Source organism: Mauremys reevesii, linkage group 12 (genome assembly GCF_016161935.1).
Source record: "Mauremys reevesii isolate NIE-2019 linkage group 12, ASM1616193v1, whole genome shotgun sequence".
Lineage (NCBI taxonomy): Eukaryota > Metazoa > Chordata > Testudines > Geoemydidae > Mauremys > Mauremys reevesii.
This window is the reverse complement of record NC_052634.1, coordinates 36,822,038-36,840,080: the sequence shown is the minus strand read 5'-3', so window position 1 is coordinate 36,840,080 and position 18,043 is coordinate 36,822,038. Positions and strand designations below refer to the sequence as shown.

Genomic DNA, 18,043 nt, shown 5'->3' with positions numbered 1-18,043 from the left:
GCTTTGCCATCTTGTGAGTTCTGAGTGCTGAGCCCCCCGGACCCTTCTGTTAGGAGCATGGGGATTGCACAACAGCTGCCAGCCCTTTTCCCGTCTCCTTGTCCTCCTCGGCTTCCCCAGACCTTCCCCACAAATGGTTCTATCAGGAGCTGGAGGGATCTAAGGACCTGCAGGTTTCCTGAACCCACCTCTTAAGGCAAACAGTGATTCCCTTCTCTGACACTCCTGGGCCTGGGCTTCTTTTGAGTTTTTCCCCAGGGGACCTGATTCCCTGTAAAAATGTGTGTGTGGCATGTGGGGAACTCAGACTCAGACTCTCCCCCACTAGATGAGTCCAACAGCACCTCCCCTTGGTGGGAGAATCCTAAATTCCACCCTCCCACCCTGGTTACTCTAACCAGCTGATGGCGACAGCATGTTAAATCAATCCCAGCTCTCTGGTCTAGAACGCAGCATCTAACCAGCCTTGTGACAGCTCCGGTTTGCTCGCTGGAGACATAACGAACCAGGAAAAAAGGCAAATGTCAGACAGGGAACCTCAGCTCACAAATAAACACCCTCAGGCTCCTTCTACACTGCGACTGGGCAGTTGACTGACTTTAAATCTAGCTAGCTCAGTTGGTAGAGCATGATGGTCTTTCAGGGTGTGAAAAACCCCAAAATCAGTATAATTAAGCTGACCTAAGCCGTGGTTAGATAGTGCTAAATGAAAGGAAAGATTGTTCTGTCAATGCAGCTATTACAGGGATGGAAAACCCCTCCAATCACTCTAGCAGCTGTCTACTCCACAGTGCTAGAGCAGTGTCATAGCAGCATTTTAAGTGTAGCCAGCCTCACAGTGACACCAGATCTGGCTCTGTGGACACTCAGGCACTAGCAACATACTAATGCCTCCAGAGTTGGCAGGATTAAAACTTGCATGGGGAGACCCCAACGGATTTCTAGTTTATCACCTTAACCACTCAGCCACAAGTATCTAATGTACAGTCACTTCACTACACCATGATTCTGTTCTCACAGAATTGTCACTTCAAATTGCTCAGACCAGCTCCCCCAGCACACTCACGGCTGTGCATTAGTGTAAGTGTGTCCTTGGCTGAACAGCGAGAATTCCTGCCCATTTCCCTTCCAGCTGGAGCAGGATGAGAGTGTGTTTGTGGTTAATGACATTGCTATAGGTTGTTGTTCATTCCCCACACTGACAATTCAGACAGTCCCTTTCCTATTCGAATCTCCGCCATATCATTCCAACAGCCGGGGTCAGGATTTCTCTGGGCACTGAAATGTTTCAGGGGGTTGAACTCAGCCTTGCATTCCATCCCTGATGTTTCATGGACTAACAGCAGCAGCATAAAGCAAGAGCTGAGCCAATATCTCACTGTCAGAGGTGAAGGTGGCCTCGTCCCCTCTGTCTGACCATCGCCATTGCAGGAGAGAAGGTTTCAATGGAATTGAATGCCCTGGCTCAAACAAGAGACACAGGGAGGTTTTGCTGTTCATGGATCTGTGCAAAGGAAATTGTGTCTCTGTGTGAAATTGAGGAGGGAAATGAAATGTTCACATGGTGGCCCAATGCCCTAACAAATGTGGATGAAGGAGTCGGGCTGGAAAATGATTTTACAGGAGTTTGTATCAATTTATTGCCCTGATTAAAAGCTATGGCTAAAAGGCAGCCACTGTTGTTAATACTTGAACCTGTGTAGGGACACCCCAGTGGGTATCAAGTCTATTGCCTTCACCAGGGGCAGTCGATTATTTTATCAAGATCTAAATTTCTTGGTCAAGATATAGTCAATGTCTAGACTCCAGAGAAAATAATACACTGATGATAATAAGAAGAATTTAGAAATAATTTGCAGTCACTATGGGCATAACTATGATGATTGTCTCGTGTTTCACTCTTTATATCTGGCACCACTGCTTTTCCCTTTAGTCTTGTAGTTTACCAAGGGTAAAACTAAACATCTCTTCAGATACAAGGGAGTGTTTGTGTTCATTCCTGTTAGCTACACAGGGGTTTCATGTAGTTGCTTTCAATCCTCTGGCTCTGCCCTGATAAGTAACATTTCAGGGTGTCACTGAACTGAAGGAGGGAGATAATTTTTTGACAGATTACGCCGCCTCTTAAAGGTGTTTGTCTGGCTGGCAGCCCTGGTTCCCAGGACTCTCCTGAGGGAAGAAAGTTTCTGTGCAAAATACTAAAACTTTTAACAGAGAGGAGGGAAAGGCGATGGCCACATGATGAGGCCAGTATGTACCACAACAAGGTTCTTTTATGTGGGATGACTCTGAACATTGACTGATCTCCACTCCCTTGGATTTGAAGAGATGTTTAGTTGTGCACTTAGGAACCTATAAGGCTGAAGCAATTTTATGGATGGTGACACTACGATTGAAGGGTTATTTAATGTTGTAGAAATTGTTAAAAACACTGAGCTTAAACTGGAACTGCCTGTTATTAAAAGCTGGTTTCCCCACGTCAGTTCCACAAGCTCTGCTAGAAACACCCTGGGTTCTCTCCTGCCTCGGTGGGAACTGGAGGGAATCGTCCCCTGCTGCCCTTGGCTCCAGGCTGGTTTTTCTGGGGAGGGGACGTGGAATTGATTTGTTCGCTGTTGAGAAGGGAGCCGGGCCAGTTCTCAGGGAACGAGAACTCCCAGCATCTTCCCAGCCCAGCCCAGGCTGCTGCCCTGTCCCAGCCTCTGTTCCCCTGGGGGCCCTGCGTGTTTGACTCTAGGGCAGGCCGGGAGCAGCAGCTGAGGCAGAGGACAGCCTGGGCCGGGCAGATAAGAAGGAGTTTAGCAAGCGAAAAAGGTAAAATGGCAGTGGAGTATCACCTTGGACTCGACGGCATTTCCCCATTGGTCTGTCTGCTTTGGGGCAGGGACAATAACACGTCCTGCTGCATTCGATATTTCAAAGGGCGGTTTAGGATTTTCATTCTCACACACGGTGCACAAAGCAGGACTCAACCTTTGGTGTAAACTAAACAAGCTGCTCACAGATTCTGGCAGCCACAATGAGCATTTGGGTGAGAGCTCAGACCTGCCCCTGTCCCAGAGGGAGGGTGTCATCTGTGAGGGGACTGGACCACTGACCTACCTGCTCCTAACTCCCAAACGTTCAGTAACTCTATTGTCAGTGCCTGTGAGTGTTATTTAAACCATAAGAAAAACCACACTGGGCCAGACTAAAGGCCCATCTAGCTCTGAATCTTGTCTTCTGACAGTAGCCAATACCAGGTGCCCCAACAACCAGGCACCACTGGGAGTTGAACCCAGGATCTCCTGTTTACAAAACAGATGCTTTAAGCCAGGGTGCCTGTGAGTAGCTATAACACAGTGTCTGCCCACACCTGACTCCTTGCCATCGCCACCGGGGCCTGACAAGCTTTGTTTTTGTTTGGATTCTGTAAAGCAGAGGAGCAGGTGACGTTTTACTCCTAAGGTGGGTGTGTGATTCTTTGCACAGGTCTATGCTGCAAAATTAGGTCGGTTTAACTACATTACTCAGGGTTGTAAAAAAATTTACCCCCCCCAAGCAATGCAATTCTATCAACCTAACCCATGTGCAGATAGCGCTGTGTCAACAGGAGGGCTTCTTCCATTAACCGAGCTTGGGGAGGGGCTTGGTTAGTGAAGACCCAGAGAACAGGTGGCCCATGACTCTTGCATGTCGGGAGGCTGGGCATGAGCGCTGGAAGCTCCCTAGAAGTTAGTCCACCTCTTGCTCGCTCCTCTCCTCCCTCCTCCTTACCTGCTGCTCATGCCTCTACACCCTCTGCCCAAGGTCTGCCCACCACCCACACCTCTCTGCCCCTCCCCTGAGACCTGCCCTGCCTGCCACCCACACCTCTCTGCCCCTCCTGTGACACCCATCCTATCCACCACCCACACCTCTCTGCCAGCTCCCCTGAGACCCGCCCTGCTCACCACCCACACCTCTCTGCCCCTCCTGTGACACCCATCCTATCCACCACCCACACCTCTCTGCCAGCTCCCCTGAGACCCGCCCTGCTCACCACCCACACCTCTCTGCCCCTCCTGTGACACCCATCCTATCCACCACCCACACCTCTCTGCCCCATCCGTGACACCCATCCTGCCCACCACCCACACCTCTCTGCCCCTCCTATGACACCCGTCCTGCCTGCCACCCACACCTCTCTGCCCCATCCGTGACACCCATCCTGCCTGCCACCCACGCCTCTCTGTCCCCTCCCCTGCCCAGCCCAGCCCCCCCCACCGCTTGCACCTCGCTGCTCCCCCCCCTGAGACCCGCTGTGCCCACCTCTTTCGTCCTGCTGCTGTGGTTATGCCCTGAATCATCTAGGATGGAATGAAAAGCTGAGTTTACTCAGGGTGAGGAAAGAAAAGAGCCACCAACCCCCTGGCAAAGCTCAGTGCCCCAGAGAAAACCTGCCCCCTGCTATCGCAATCACTGATGTGCTGGGGATCTGGCGGGAAAGGGACTGTCTGAATTAAGGCAGCCCCAGGGGATGGGGGAAGCTGGGGGGAGCACTGGGGGCTGGCAGGGAAGTGACTCTGCACAAGCGGCCCCTCCTCAGCCCATCTCTGCCCCCGTGTCTGTGGCTCCCAGCGCTGCTGGCCCCACTGACATCCCCTCTCCCCCCCCTGGCTCTGGCTCCCCTCAGGAGTGGCCGATCCAGCTCCAGGAGAGCAGGTGCCCCCTGGGAACGGGACAGGGGCCAAGTGTCCCAGCCAGAGCGGGAAGGGGGCAGCCCAGGAGTTCTCAGATGGGGGGTTACAGCCCCTCGTGGGGGGGTGAGGTTATTATGTGGTGGTCACAAACCGCCCGGCTCTGCAGGCAGCAGCAGTGAGGGTGGCAATGGAGCAAAGTCTGCTGTGAAAAGTGATATTGACAAATGTCTTCACACCCCCAGTGTTAAACAGTAACTATTTAAAAACCCTTTTCTGCTTATAACAATAATTCAATCGCTGTGTGTTCTAGGCTGAATTTAAAAGTGGTGAGAAAAGTTAAACTCATTTTAAAGAATTGGGTTATAAATTAAGCATTTAAAATAATGTTAAATATGAAAAAATGTGGTTTGAATTGATGGGGGGGGGTCGCACTCGGCACCTTGCTTTGTGCAAGGGGTCACCAGTTCCAAAAGTTTGAGCCCCACTGGGTTACACAGGGAAAGAGCAAAGAGACCCTGAAACAGGCCTGCAGGGGAAATCCCCGGGGAGAGGGGTTCCCAGCTCACAGATCTTCCCCGCTCCAGTTACTGCCCCATCCCTGGGCTGTAGCTCCAGTGCCGAGGCCATCACAGATCCCCTCTCTGCCCAGGGGGCTTGCACAGGCAGTTCCTTCTGCCAGGCCTCTGCCTCCCTGAATAACTGCGTAAATTCACTGGTGCTCCTCCCCTCCCCCTGCTTCTCTCTGTGACCCTTCTGCCAGCTGGAGGCGGCAGCAACATGGCCCAGGGTTCAATATCTTGGGGATCCTTTTTAACAACACAACACAGAACCCGCTCGAGCCCCCACCCAGTAACCTGGGACAATCCCACACCACCCCTGGGTGTCTCTAGGGGCAATACTTCCCCTGGCCAGCACCCAGTCTGAGGCCATGTCTACACTACCAATGCCAACAAGGGGTTCCACTCGACAACGATTCACAGCAGTGCGGCCCGACACACGGTCATTTTCATCCTCTGAGTCAGGAATCCCACAAAAGCCTCTTCTTTTGTGCTGGGGCAGGCAAAAATAAGGTGACAGTAAATTATTCTGATTGCTAAAAGCAGGTTTAGGGGGTTGTGTATTTTTGAAAAACAAAATCAGTACTGATCCTTCTAACTAGCAGCATGAGATAAAGAAAAGAACCTGGACAAACCTTGTCAGTAACGGCTAATGTCCTAACTGGGAAATCAGCAGCGGTTTGTAGCTGGGGGAGCGCACAGTCTGAATGTGTGTGACCCGACCCCAGCCCCACCCCCACATAGCAGTAGGGCTTGGCACTCTCTGTGCATTGGTGTGGTGGTGAGTGGTTAACCAAGCGGTGACAATCCAAGGAGGTTCCCTGAGTCGGTTTCACTCCTGAGGAGATTCTGCACCAAAAAATAAAAATTCTGTGCACAATATTTTCAAATTCTGCAAATTTTATTTGCCAATAAATAAATGTGGAGGCTCCAGCATGGTAGAGGGGAGCAGAGGCTCCTGAAAGCACAGAGGTGGGAGATCACCTTGCAGCCCCCTCTCTTCTCCAGGGAAACAGACTTGGTGGTGAGGCTGCACCTCTCTGCCGCCTACTCCAGGACCCCCAAAAAGACTCCCCAGAACTGCTCATGAGGGGTGCATGACCACTCCTGTGGCTTCCCTATCAGAAAGTCAGATCAGCTGGCCCTGGGTGATTAGAAAGGCCCTGGGGGCTCCTGCCACTACTACCGGCAGCACCGTAGGGCTAAAGCGGATTCCTGCCCACCCTCGCTCTGCACGGCGCACCACTCCCAGAAGCACCTGGCACATCCCTGCGGGGTGTGTCTCTCACACGCTGCCCCTGCCCCAAGCACCAACTCTGCCATTGGAACTGCAGCAATGGGAGCTGCAGAGGTGGTGCCTGTGGGCAGTGGCCCCAGGAGATCACCCCCGGCCTCCTCCATGTAGAAGTTGCTGCCAGATGTGGGTGTGGGTCACTTTCAGGAGCTTCCCAAGATAAGGTGCTACACCCCAACACTCTGCCCCAGGCCAGATCCTGCACACACCCGAACTCCCTCCCTGAGTCTGCCACTGCCCCCCCTGCACCCCAACCCCTGCCCCAGCCCAGAGCCTGCACCTCATGCACCCAAATTCCCTCCCAGAGCATGCACCCCCTCCTGCATCCAAACTGCCTCCCCTGCCCTGCCCATCCCAGGACCGGCACCTCATGCACCCAAACTCCCTCCCAGAGCCTTAGGCAGAGATGGGGGGGGGGGAGGGGAAGGGGCAGGACTTGGACCCGTTCTGGGCATCATCAAAAGTTATATAAACCTGGCAACCCTGAGCTGGAGCCCTAGTCACTGCCCAGCTCTCGCCTTCCAGGAGGGGACTCTGTGGGGCAGGGCTCTGCCGGGGCTTTCTTCCTTCCTTTAATCACCTGGAAGGGTGAACAGGGAGAGAATTTGTTCTTCTTTTCTGAACACACGCAGGCAGCTGGATTATTTCCAGGGCTGTAATAAAACCCAAACTAGCAGAGGATGGTTTCGATCCATCGACCTCTGGGTTATGGGCCCAGCACGCTCCCGCTGCGCCACTCTGCTGTGAGGGGAGGGGGGCTTCCTGCAGGATGTAGTCACAGCGCAGCTCCCGAGCTGTGCCCTGGCGAGCTGTGCCCAGGGGATTTAGACGCTTTAGCGGCAGGTGATTGACACGCGCTGGGTCCCAGCCCCAGCGCTGAACTGACCCGCGCTCGCTGCATTCTCCGCCGGGGGCTCCTTGGTCCGATGGTTCAGCAGCACCAGCCCCGCCCCCGCTTTTCTCCTGGGGAGACCCGGCCCCTCTCCTGCCCCCTCCGGGCTGAGGCGGGTCCCAACCCCCCTGCGAGGGGCCAGGGGCGGGGCCAGGCCCGGGGAGGAGCCGCCCCTTCCTGCCCCCCCCGCCCGGCCCCCGCCCCTGTGTGCGGCAGGGGGGCCATGGCCGGGGCCGGGAGCGCAGCGCGGGGGCTGCTCCAGCCCTGCAGCCCGCGGGGCAGCGCGGTGGGGCCGGGGACACGCGTGGGGCGGACACGCTCCTGCCGGGAGGGCCGGGCCCGGCTGCCTGGTTCGCGCCCTGCCCGGGGTCCCCGCGCTCCCCGCGGCCGGAGCAGGGCTGCCCGGGGCTGCCGGGGGCGAGTGGCCCGGGCGGGGCGGAGCCCGGGAGCTGCAGGGGCTGGAGCGCGGCTCGGCTGCAGAGGTCGGAGCCCAGGCTGGGCCCGGGAGCGAGGGGAGGGGGAATCGGGGGCGGATTTGGGGTGTCAGAGCCGGGCTGGGGCGGGAGCGGCTGGGGATGGGGACTGTGGGGCTGCTGGGAGTTTGGGGTGTGGCGGGGGTCAGGGCTGGGGACTGTTGGGGAGTTGGGAGTTTGGGGTGCGCTGGGGTCAGGGCTGGGGACTGTGGGGCTGCTGGGAGTTTGGGGTGTGCTGGGGTTCAGGGCTGGGGGACTGTGGGGAGCTGGGAGTTTGGGGTGCACTGGGGGTCAGGTCTGGGGTCAGGGATGTTCCGGGGCTCCATGTTCAGATCTGGCCCTGCAGGGCTTTGGGGGCTGGCGCTGGGGAAAGTGGGGGACTGTCTGAAGTTGGCTGCTTGGGATGTGGGCGAGGCCCCGGGGAGCCGGGGGTTGGGCTGCACCCCTGTCCCTGCAGCCTGGGGCCCTGCGTTTCCTCTGGAAAAGCTGCTCCCTGTTTCACCAGCTCCTCTCAGTCTGAGTCCCAGGGACCCTGCCCAGGCGTCTGCAGGGCAGGACGGGCCCTGAAATCTGGCAGCTGGGAGGTTTGCAGCAGTTTCTAACCCTCCCTCCCCTGCTTCTTCCAGGAGGCACCACAAAAGCATCCGGCCCCCCTGGGAAAAGAGAGAGAAGCAGCCAAAGCCGAGGAGCAGCGGCAGAGCGAGGAGCTGCTGGTAGGTGCCCAGAGCCCCCCGCCACTGAGGTTTGCCTGGCATAAGAATGACCTGGTGAATGCAGGGCCCACCCTGCCAGCCTCAGCCAGGGACCCATCCCCGCTGGAGCCCAGGGAGCCTGCAGGGTCAGACACGGGGGTAACGTGATGCCCTTAGGACGCAGGAGGCTGCTGGGCAGCACAGGGTCAGTCTGTGTTAGCCCAGAGCCCCTGCCATGGGCTGTCTGGATGTCACAGTGACCAGGGATCCTTTCTAGCTCCTGGGGGGATGGGGAGGAAGGAGATGAAACGTGGGCTGCAGAGATGGAGGATTTGGCTCAGTGCAAGTTGATGAGGTTTCGGGGAGAAGTGTCCCTCCTGTAGGTGATGTACAGCTCACCCCGGCCCTGATCCCGCCTCCCTTCCTGGGATAAATCAACTTCCCATCCCCCACCACAAGAGATCTTGTGTTCTGGTAAATAACTCTGCCACCTGCCCCGAGGCGCATTTATGATTTTCCCCAGTTACTGAGCAGGTGAATTTCAGTGTTGATAAATGCAAAATAATGCACGTTGGAAAAGATAATACCAAATGGACATAAAATGATGGGGTCTAAATTAGCTGTTACCACTCAAGAAAGAGATTTTGGAGTCACTGTGGATAGTTCTCTGGAAACATCCATGCAATGTGCAGCGGCAGTCAAAAAAGCAAACAGAATGTGGGGAATCATTAGGAAAGGGATAGACAATAAAACAGAAAATATCATATTGCCTGTATATACATCCATGGTATGTCCACACCTTGAATACTGCCTGCAGATCTGGTCACCCCATATAAAAAAAAAAAAAAAAAAAAAAACCATTGGAATTGGAAAAGGTTCAGAGAAGGCCAACAAAAATGATGAAGGGTCCGGAACAGCTTCCGTATGAGGAGAGACGAATAAGACTGAGGCTATGACTACACGCCGCAGCTTTTAGCAACACGGCTGTGCCGCTACAGCCGTGCCGCTAACAGGCGCACAGAGTAGCTGCTGTTTGTTGGCAGGAGAGATGTGCCAGTGTAGACAAAGCCTGAGACTGTTCAGCTTGGACAAGAGACTCCTGGCGGGGAGGGGGGAGGATATGGTAGAGGTCTATAAAATCGTGACTTGTGTGGTGAAAGTAAATCAGGAAGTGTTATTTACTCCTCATAACACAAGAACTAGGGGTCACCCAGTGAAATGAATAGGCAGCAGGTTTAAAACAAACAAAAGGAAGTATTTCTTCACACAGCACATAGTCAACCTGTGGAACTCCTTGCCAGAGGATGTTGTGAAGGCCAAGACGCTAACAGGGTTCTAAAAAGAACTAGATAAGTTCATGGAGGACAGGTCCATTAGTGGCTATTAGCCAGGATGGGCAGGGATGGTGTCCCTGGCCTCTGTTTGCCAGAAGCTGGGAATGGGCAACAGGGGATGGATCACTTGATCCATGGGACACCTGGCATTGGCCACTGTCGGTAGACAGGATACTGGCCTAGAAGGACCTTTGGTCTGACCCAGTCTGGCCGTTCTTATGTTCTATGTTCCCCTGTTACTGAGCCGCCCTCTCCCTGTTGCAGAAACACGGCAGCCGAGAGGCAGAAGATCGTCTGGGAGTCCATCACCTTAACCACTCGTCCACCTCACCTAAACTATCAAGAAAGAGACAGGAGGAGAAATCTAAGGCCAGCAGAGCTAGGGACAATAAGGAGTTTTAAATACTAAGCAGAAGCAGGGGCTGAATGAGCTCCCCCCCTCACATCTAGTGAGGAGCTGGGGGAAAGACTTCAGGAACAGACCGTGTTTGCATAGACACACCTACTCTGCCTAGCTATGCAGCATGATGGGGCTGCTTTCCCAAAATGACCAGTTTTGGCTGGTGGTGGGTTACAAATCACTTTACAATTGAATGGAATGAAATGTTATTATCCTTCCTGCATGAGTGAAGGGCAGCAGAACATACCTAGTCCGTCCTGATGGAGGGCTGGGTGGGTGAGGAATAGCTTTTATTGGACTTCATAGCAGTGATTGAGAACATCACCCTAAACCAGTGGTCCCCAAACATTTCACTCTGTGCCCTCTTTTCCATGGCTGTGGCCCCTCGGAAGCCGCGGTCAAGAACCGGGGCTGGGAGTGGGGCTGTTGCTTGCTGGGAAGAGGGGTGCAGACAGGGGTAAGGGGGTCGAGGCCGAGCAAGGAATCAGAGCCCCAGGCTGAGGGTGGGGTTGGGGAAGAGCTGGGGCAGAGTGGGGCTGAGTGCTGCTCCCTCCATGGGGGCTGGCTCAGGCCCTGAGGTGCCCCCATGAATGTTCCTCTGTGTCCCCCTAGGAGTCACGGCCCACATTTTGGGGACCACTGAAACCTACTCACTAATCAGCGGCTAGTGATGCCAAAGCCCAGGGAAAGGGAGAACAAGTGTGGGGGCCCCAGCACTGGAACCATGTGAAGGGGCTGCAGGATAGGGGCAATGGCTGGTGGCCCAGGGAGTTAAGGGCAAAGGGGGCACAGGAGGGGGCAGGAGTTAGGGGTGAAGGAGGTGCAAGGGTTGGGAGTGCAGGAGCTAGCGGTAAAGGGGGAGTGGGGATCATCCAGGGGCAATGGGGAAATACCAAAGTACAAGCTTTGCCCAGGGCACCATTTTCCCTAATGCTGGTCTGAGCAAACAACTGGAAATGACCCTTCAGTGAGACCAGAACCATCGTGTAGAAAAGCCCCTTTGTTAAGTGGCGGTGGCTGAGGGCTTAGGGAGATGGGTTAGAAAGCAACAGGCGTCTTTCTGTGGAGGTTTGATTCTTGCCTGCTAGGCAAGGCTGGTGTGTGGTGTCTCCATGGCTGTACTTTCAGTGTCTGATCACCCACAGGGAGCCAAGTCTAGACATATTCGGAGGCTCTATGCCAGGGTTTCTCAAACTTCCTTTCACTACAGCCCCTTTCTGCCAAAAAAAAAACCTTACTACATGGCCCTGGAAAGAGGGACCAAGCCCCTCTACACTGAGCAGAGGCAGGGGAGACAAAGCCTGAGCCCTGCCCCAGTTAGGGGAGGGCAAAACCAGAGCTTGAGGGATTCAGCCCTGGGTGGTGGGGTTCAGACATTTGGCTTCAGCCCCAGGCACCAACAAGTCTAATGCCAGCCCTGGTGACCCCATTAAAACAGGGTTATGACCCACTTTGGGGTCCTGACCCACAGCTTGAGAACCACTACTCTGTGCTGGTGGGAGAGAGTTTTCCTGGGGGTGTAGTTAATCCACTTCCCAAGAGGTGGCAGCTATGTCAGTGGGAGAAGCTATATCAGTGGGGGTGCAAGCTGTGGTGTTTACCACATTTAAGAAGTTTAATCAAACCCCATTTTTAAAACCACCTGTGGTCTGGGAATGGCAAAGGAGCTCGATGAAGCAGGATTTGTCCTTCAAAGTCCTGGAGATCACGATTCCATACTCAGGTCATTGTGGGGGTATAGCTCAGTGGTAGAGTGCTTGACTGCAGCTCAAGTGATCCTCAAGTGGTCAGATTAGATGCTCTAATGGTCTCTTCTGGCCATAAAGTTGACTAATTTCTGAAAAACGGAGTGTAGCATTGGGAGCAGCGTCTGATGTTTTCCTGTCTATCCGGCTTGCTTCCTAGAACGAACGCTCCTTGAGTGGGGTGATCCACAGGGAGTAGCTCAAACCTCCAAAGTGCCTGGCCAGGGGCAGGACATTAGCACAGCAAGGGAGGGGTGTGGCAGTGACATCACAAAGGCCTTTTGCAGGACCTCAGACTTTTGGTCAAAGGTGGTGGGGAGGTGGTGACCTCACAGAGAGATGCTGACATCAGCCAGGCAGGACAGGGGCGAGGGGCCAGGGAAACCCCAGAGACCCCTGTGGCTTTGCTTCAGCAAGTCTCCTTCTCCAGGTCTCTCTTTGAGGACTGAGAGAGAGTATTCGGGTTCACGTACGTGAGCGCCAGGAGGAAGCTCTTTCGAGTTTTCCCCTTCCCTTTTCCTGATTTTACTAGAAAACAGCCATCCCTGTTTAGAAGGTAAGAGCCTCCTCGAGGTTTGAATCCTGTTCAGTCTGATCCATCTGGTGACAGTTGAATTCTAGGCATGGAAAACACGAGCTTAAGGAGGCAGAATTTTATTCCACACCTGGGATTTTGTCCCTTAGAATCACTGGGGACATTTGAGTTTGTCCTTTTTGTTTCACCTTTTCCTCCATCCATCCCTCTCTCCTTTCTCTTTGTCTCTTGCTTCTTTTGTCCTTTCATCTGTTCCCCTCCCAACACCAGAAGGTGTGTGTGTGTTGCGGGGGAGTGCTCGGCAGCTCCCACTGTGGAAGGTCCACCCAAAAATGTGGGGCTGAAATAGTGCTCGGGCAGTGATCCCCACCGGTGACCTGGGCCATCCTTTGGGCTCTCTGGTGAGAACCCTCAGCTTCTCGTCCTCAGTCTCTACCCTGATTGGCTGAGCAGGGGGTTATTGACAGGGAGGAGACTCAGGTCCTTGTTCTCTTTTAACATCGAGTAAATAAGTCAGAACCAGTCATATGTTTGATGAATTTTGCTGCTTCTCTGCATAAATGGTCTCTGAGCAGTTCATGATTTTCTCTAACATTGCAGTTCTCCTCAAATACTTGCTGAATAATTACTGGCAGCGAAGAGTCCTGTGGCACCTTATAGACTAACAGACGTTTTGCAGCATGAGCTTTCGTGGGTGAATACCCACTTCTTCAGATGTTGCCACAGGACTCTTTGCTGCTTCTACAGAACCAGACTAACACGGCTACCCCTCTGATACTTGAATAATTACTGTGCACTGTTGTTGGTGTGGAGCTCATCGGAGAGCACTTTATTCAGGTCATTCAATGTCTGAAATTCAAGATCCGATGGTTAGTTTGAAAATCAGGGCTCTTGGGTCCTATTACCAACTCTGCCAGTGACTGGCTGTGTGACCTAAGACATGTCAATTCTCCTTTCTCAGCCTTAGCTTCTCCCTCTTTCAAGTAGGGATAATAATGATCCTCTCCTACCTAGCTCAACACACTGTCTCTCCCCACACACACTCACTGTCTCCACACTGCAGTTGGAAAGCAGCTGGCAATCTAGTAGGATGCCCATGGAACAATGGGAGAGAGAGACCTGCATCACTGAAAGTACAACCATGGAGACACCGCACACCAGCCTTCCCTGCCTAGCAAGACTCAAACCTCCACAGAAAGACCCCTATGTTGTTATACCCCAGCTCCCTAAGGCCTCAGCCACAACCACTTAACACAGGGGCCTTTCTACACTCGGGTTCTGTTCTCACTGAAGGGTCATTTCCAGTGGTTTGCTCACATCAGCTTCCCCAGCACACTCACTGCTGTGCAGCTCTGTACGTGTGGCCATGGCTGAACAGCAAGAATTCCTGCCCATTTCCCTACTGTCTGGAGCCTGGCTAGAGTGTGTCTGTGGCTAATGACGTTGCTGTAGATTGTTCGTTTCCTGCCTTGGCAATTCAGACAGTCCCTTTTCCCAACATATCTCCAGCACATCCGAGCTCCCTGCATCCAGGTCACGTTCCTCAGCCGGGCTGCATCAGGGGAGGGCAGAGAGCAGCAGCTTCTGATGCTCCCCTCCCAGCACAGCCCAGGTTGGATGGGGACAGTGACCAGGACCCATGGAGCACATAGTGTTGCTCCTTGCTCCCCCCAACCCTCTATGGGGCCACGGAGGGACGCTGGGGGTGGGTGAGCTGCAACTTTGTGTCAACACTTGCCCCTCCCCCCACAATGTTCCTGCACCGGGTACAAGCAGGGCGAAGTGTGGGAGCCCCCCAGGAAGCCGTGTCTGACACTACACTGGCAGTGTGCACCTTCGCACTGTCGCAGGGTGCCCCTTTGATCACCGAGTGCCCCGGCTGATTTGGGGCCCCTGGAAAAGTCTCCCCATGTCGTCCCAAGCGCTAGAGGAGCTCCCATCCCCCGCTCTGGCCCAGGGGCTGCAGCAGGGACACTGAGCTTCTCTGGTCTCAGGGCTGCAGTGGCTGGGGGGGGAGGAGTAAATGAGTGAGCAGGGTGGGGCCAGTGGGGAAGGGGTGAAACAGAGGTGCCCAGTGGATGGGGCCGTGGGTGGAAGGCGTGGAAGGGTTGAAAGAGGGCAGGGCCGCAGGCAGAAGTGTTTGGGGCCATGGTTCTGGTGCCAGGGCTGCTGCCCCTGTTCTCCCTTTCCCTGGGCTTTGGCATCACTAGCCCCTGCTTAGCCAGTAGGGTTCAGTGGTTCCCAAAATGTGGGGCATGATTCCTAGGGAGACACAGAGGAACATTCATGGGGGCACCTCAGGGCCCAAGCCAGGCCCCATGGAGGGCAGGGAGGGAGCACCACTCAGCCCCACACTGTCCCAGCTCTTCCCCAACCCCACCCTCAGCCTGGGCCCCTGACTCCCAGCACAGCCTCGACCCCCTTACCCCTGTCTGCACCCCTCTCCCCAGCAAGCAACAGCCCCACTCCCAGCCCCGGTTTTTGACTGCGGCTGCCGAGGGGCCACAGCCATGGCTAAGAGGGCACAGTGTGAAATGTTTGGGGACCACTGGTTTAGGGTGATGTTCTCAATCACTTCTACAAAGTCCAATAAAAGCTATTCCTCACCCACCCACCCCTCCATCAGGACTGACTAGGTCTGTTCTGCTGCCCTTCACTCATGCAGGAAGGATAAAAACATTTCATTCCACTCAATCCTGAAGTGATTTGTAACCCACCACCAGCCAAAACTGGTCATTTTGGGAAAGTGGCCCCATCATGCTGCATAACTAGGCAGAGTAGGTGTGTCTGTGCAAACACGGTCTGTTCCTGAAGTCTTTCCCCCAGCTCCTCACTAGATGTGAGGGGGGAGCTCATTCAGCCTCTGCTTCCGCTTAGTATTTAAAAACTCCATAGTGTCCCTATCTCTGCTGGCCTTAGATTCCTCCTCCTGTCTTTTTCTTGATAGTTCTGATGAGGTGGCAGAGTGGTTAAGGTGGTGGACTGCTAATCAATTGTGCTCTGCACACATGGGTTTGAATCCCATTTTCATCGGATGCATTTAGTCTTCACCCCTCCTTTGTAGACAACCATCTCCCCCTTTGGTACAATGACAGATCAAACAATGTTGCTTCTTGCAAACAAAAACCTTCTCAGAAACTCAGATTCCCCCCTTGCTTTAAATAAAATGTCTAAATCCCAGATTTCTTAAAAAAAAAAAATTCTCTAGTCCTGTATTTCTTAGTTTTTATCTCAAAAGGTAACATCCTCATCATCTCCCCCAAACACCCCGGGACCTCCCCCAAATAATTGAAATACTCCCATCCTGAGCAAGGCTACAACAGTGAACCACAGCTAGTGTCTAGGCCAAGCTGTTCTGAAGGAGGCAACTCCAACATTTTCTCCCTGCTTCCCTTGGCAAGGTCTGACTGAGAAAACAAAATTCCCCAAACTGAAAATTTTCTGCTGAGAAACCAGTACTAGTCTGTTTGGGGACTTTGGTTTGAATGTATTAATATTATTCTCTTCTGATTTCTGATCAGTTCAGTCTTTGTCCTCCAGGTGTGTTTCCAGATGTTGAGTTGTGGGGGAGAGAGGCCAAGTCATGATGTCTCTACCCTTCTTTCATAGTTTCTTCCAACTTGCTAGGAAGCTCCTTAGCTACGACATGAGTCAAGCAGTGTCCTTTGTCGCTGTGCTATCTCGGAGAAGCCTGCATTGTACACGGTTCCTGGGCTAGTCCTTGGCAGTGTGGATCCCTTTAATGGGCCAGCAGCGAGTCTGGCTCCTCCATTGTCACACCAGAAAGGCTGACGATGGGCATTTCCCAACCCATATCTCAGTAACACACACAGGCCTTGGCTACACTTGCAAATTTGCAGCGCTGCAGCAGGGTGTGAAAACACACCCTCTCCAGCGCTGCAAATTGCGGCGCTGCAAAGCGCCAGTGTGGTCAAAGCCCCAGCGCTGGGAGCGCGGCTCCCAGCTCTGTCCGTTATTCCCCACAGGGAGGTGGAGTACGGACAGCGCTGGGAGAGCTCTCTCCCAGTGCTGGTGCTTTGACTACACTTAGCGCTTTGAAGTGCAAGTGTAGCCAAGCCCACAGAGCAAAACTTCATAACTTCCCAACCAATGCGAGCACACACAATCCAACACGATATTAATGTTCAACAGATCGAGACTTTTGAAATGATACATCACAAGGCAGACTTTGTACAAACCATGTCATCATTATATGAGAGTGGTGAATATGGGGCTTGCAAGGTGCTGCTTTGAGCACAGCGAGCCACACCTGGGCTTACATTGCAATGGAGACGTACCCTTAGAGTCCATCTCTCCTGGGATAAAGAGGGCAGCAGGGCTGGCCTGGGTCATCTGACTTGGGCTCCTGGAGCTAAAGCTGAGGGGCAGATATTTGTGTTCATGCTGAAGCCTGGGTTCAGAAACCCTCCCCTCGCATGGGGCCTCAGAGGTTGGGCTCAAGCCCATATATCTGCACTGTAATTTTATAGTCTTGCAGCCCGAGCCCCATTACCCTGAATCAGCTGACCCGGGCTTTGAGACAGGTGCCCTGGGTGTGTTAATCACAGTGTAGACATAACATTAGGCTACGTCTACAGTGCAATGAAACACTCACGACTGGCCTGTGTCACATTAATCAGGGTCATGTGGCTTGGCCTGGAGTAAAGTTGCAGTGTCCGTGTCTGGGCTCAGGCTCAGTCCCCTGGTCTAGGAGCCCAGAAGGGTGGGAGGGAGTTTAGCGAGTGGAAATGGTAAAACCGCAGGGAAGTATTACCCTGGACTCATGGCATTTCTCCACTGGTCTGTCTGCTCTGGGGCAGGGACAATAACACGTCCTGCTGCATTCGTTATTTCAAAGGGTGGTTTAGGATTTTCATTCTCAGACACTGGGCACAAAGCAGGACTCAACCCTCGGCATAAACTAAATGAGCTGCCCACAGATTCTGGCAACTGCAATGAGCCATTTGGTGTGAGAGCTCAGACCTGCCCCTATCCCAGTTTTGGTGTCCTCATTAGAAAAAACATGTTGTGAAATTGGAGCTGGGGCAGCAAAGAGCCATCAAATGTTCTGAGGGCTGGAGAAAAACGCCTTCTAGTGAGCTATTGAATGAGCTCAACCTGTTTAGCTGATCAAAAGATTGAAAGGTGACGTCATTGAAGTGTTGAAGGACCTTAATCGAGAGAAAAGATTGGGTATTAAAGCAGAGAAAGGCATAACAAGCCCCAATGGCTGGACGGTGAAAAGAGACAAATTCATATTACAACTAAGGCACAAATATTCAACAGCGAAGATGATTCACCACAGGAACAAGCTATCAGGGAAAGCGGTGGATTCTCCATCTCCTGATGTCATTTAATGAAGACTAGATGCCTTTCTGGAATGTGTTTGCCCGAAAAGTAGCTATTGTGTCATACAGGAGGCCTGTGATAAGCCTGAAAAACTGAGTGTAGCATTGGGAG

At 53.4% G+C, this 18,043-nt stretch overlaps 1 protein-coding gene and 1 non-coding gene across 2 annotated transcripts in view; both read right to left on the bottom strand.

The window, feature by feature from the left end:
* Positions 1-18,043, bottom strand: part of LOC120375609 (zinc finger protein 850-like) — a gene marked incomplete at both ends in the record, with an annotated part of 390,939 nt that overhangs the window by 369,264 nt on the left and 3,632 nt on the right. The window lies entirely within an intron of this gene.
* Positions 7,184-7,255, bottom strand: TRNAM-CAU. The gene has a single exon. It is a non-coding gene; the product is annotated as a tRNA-Met (tRNA).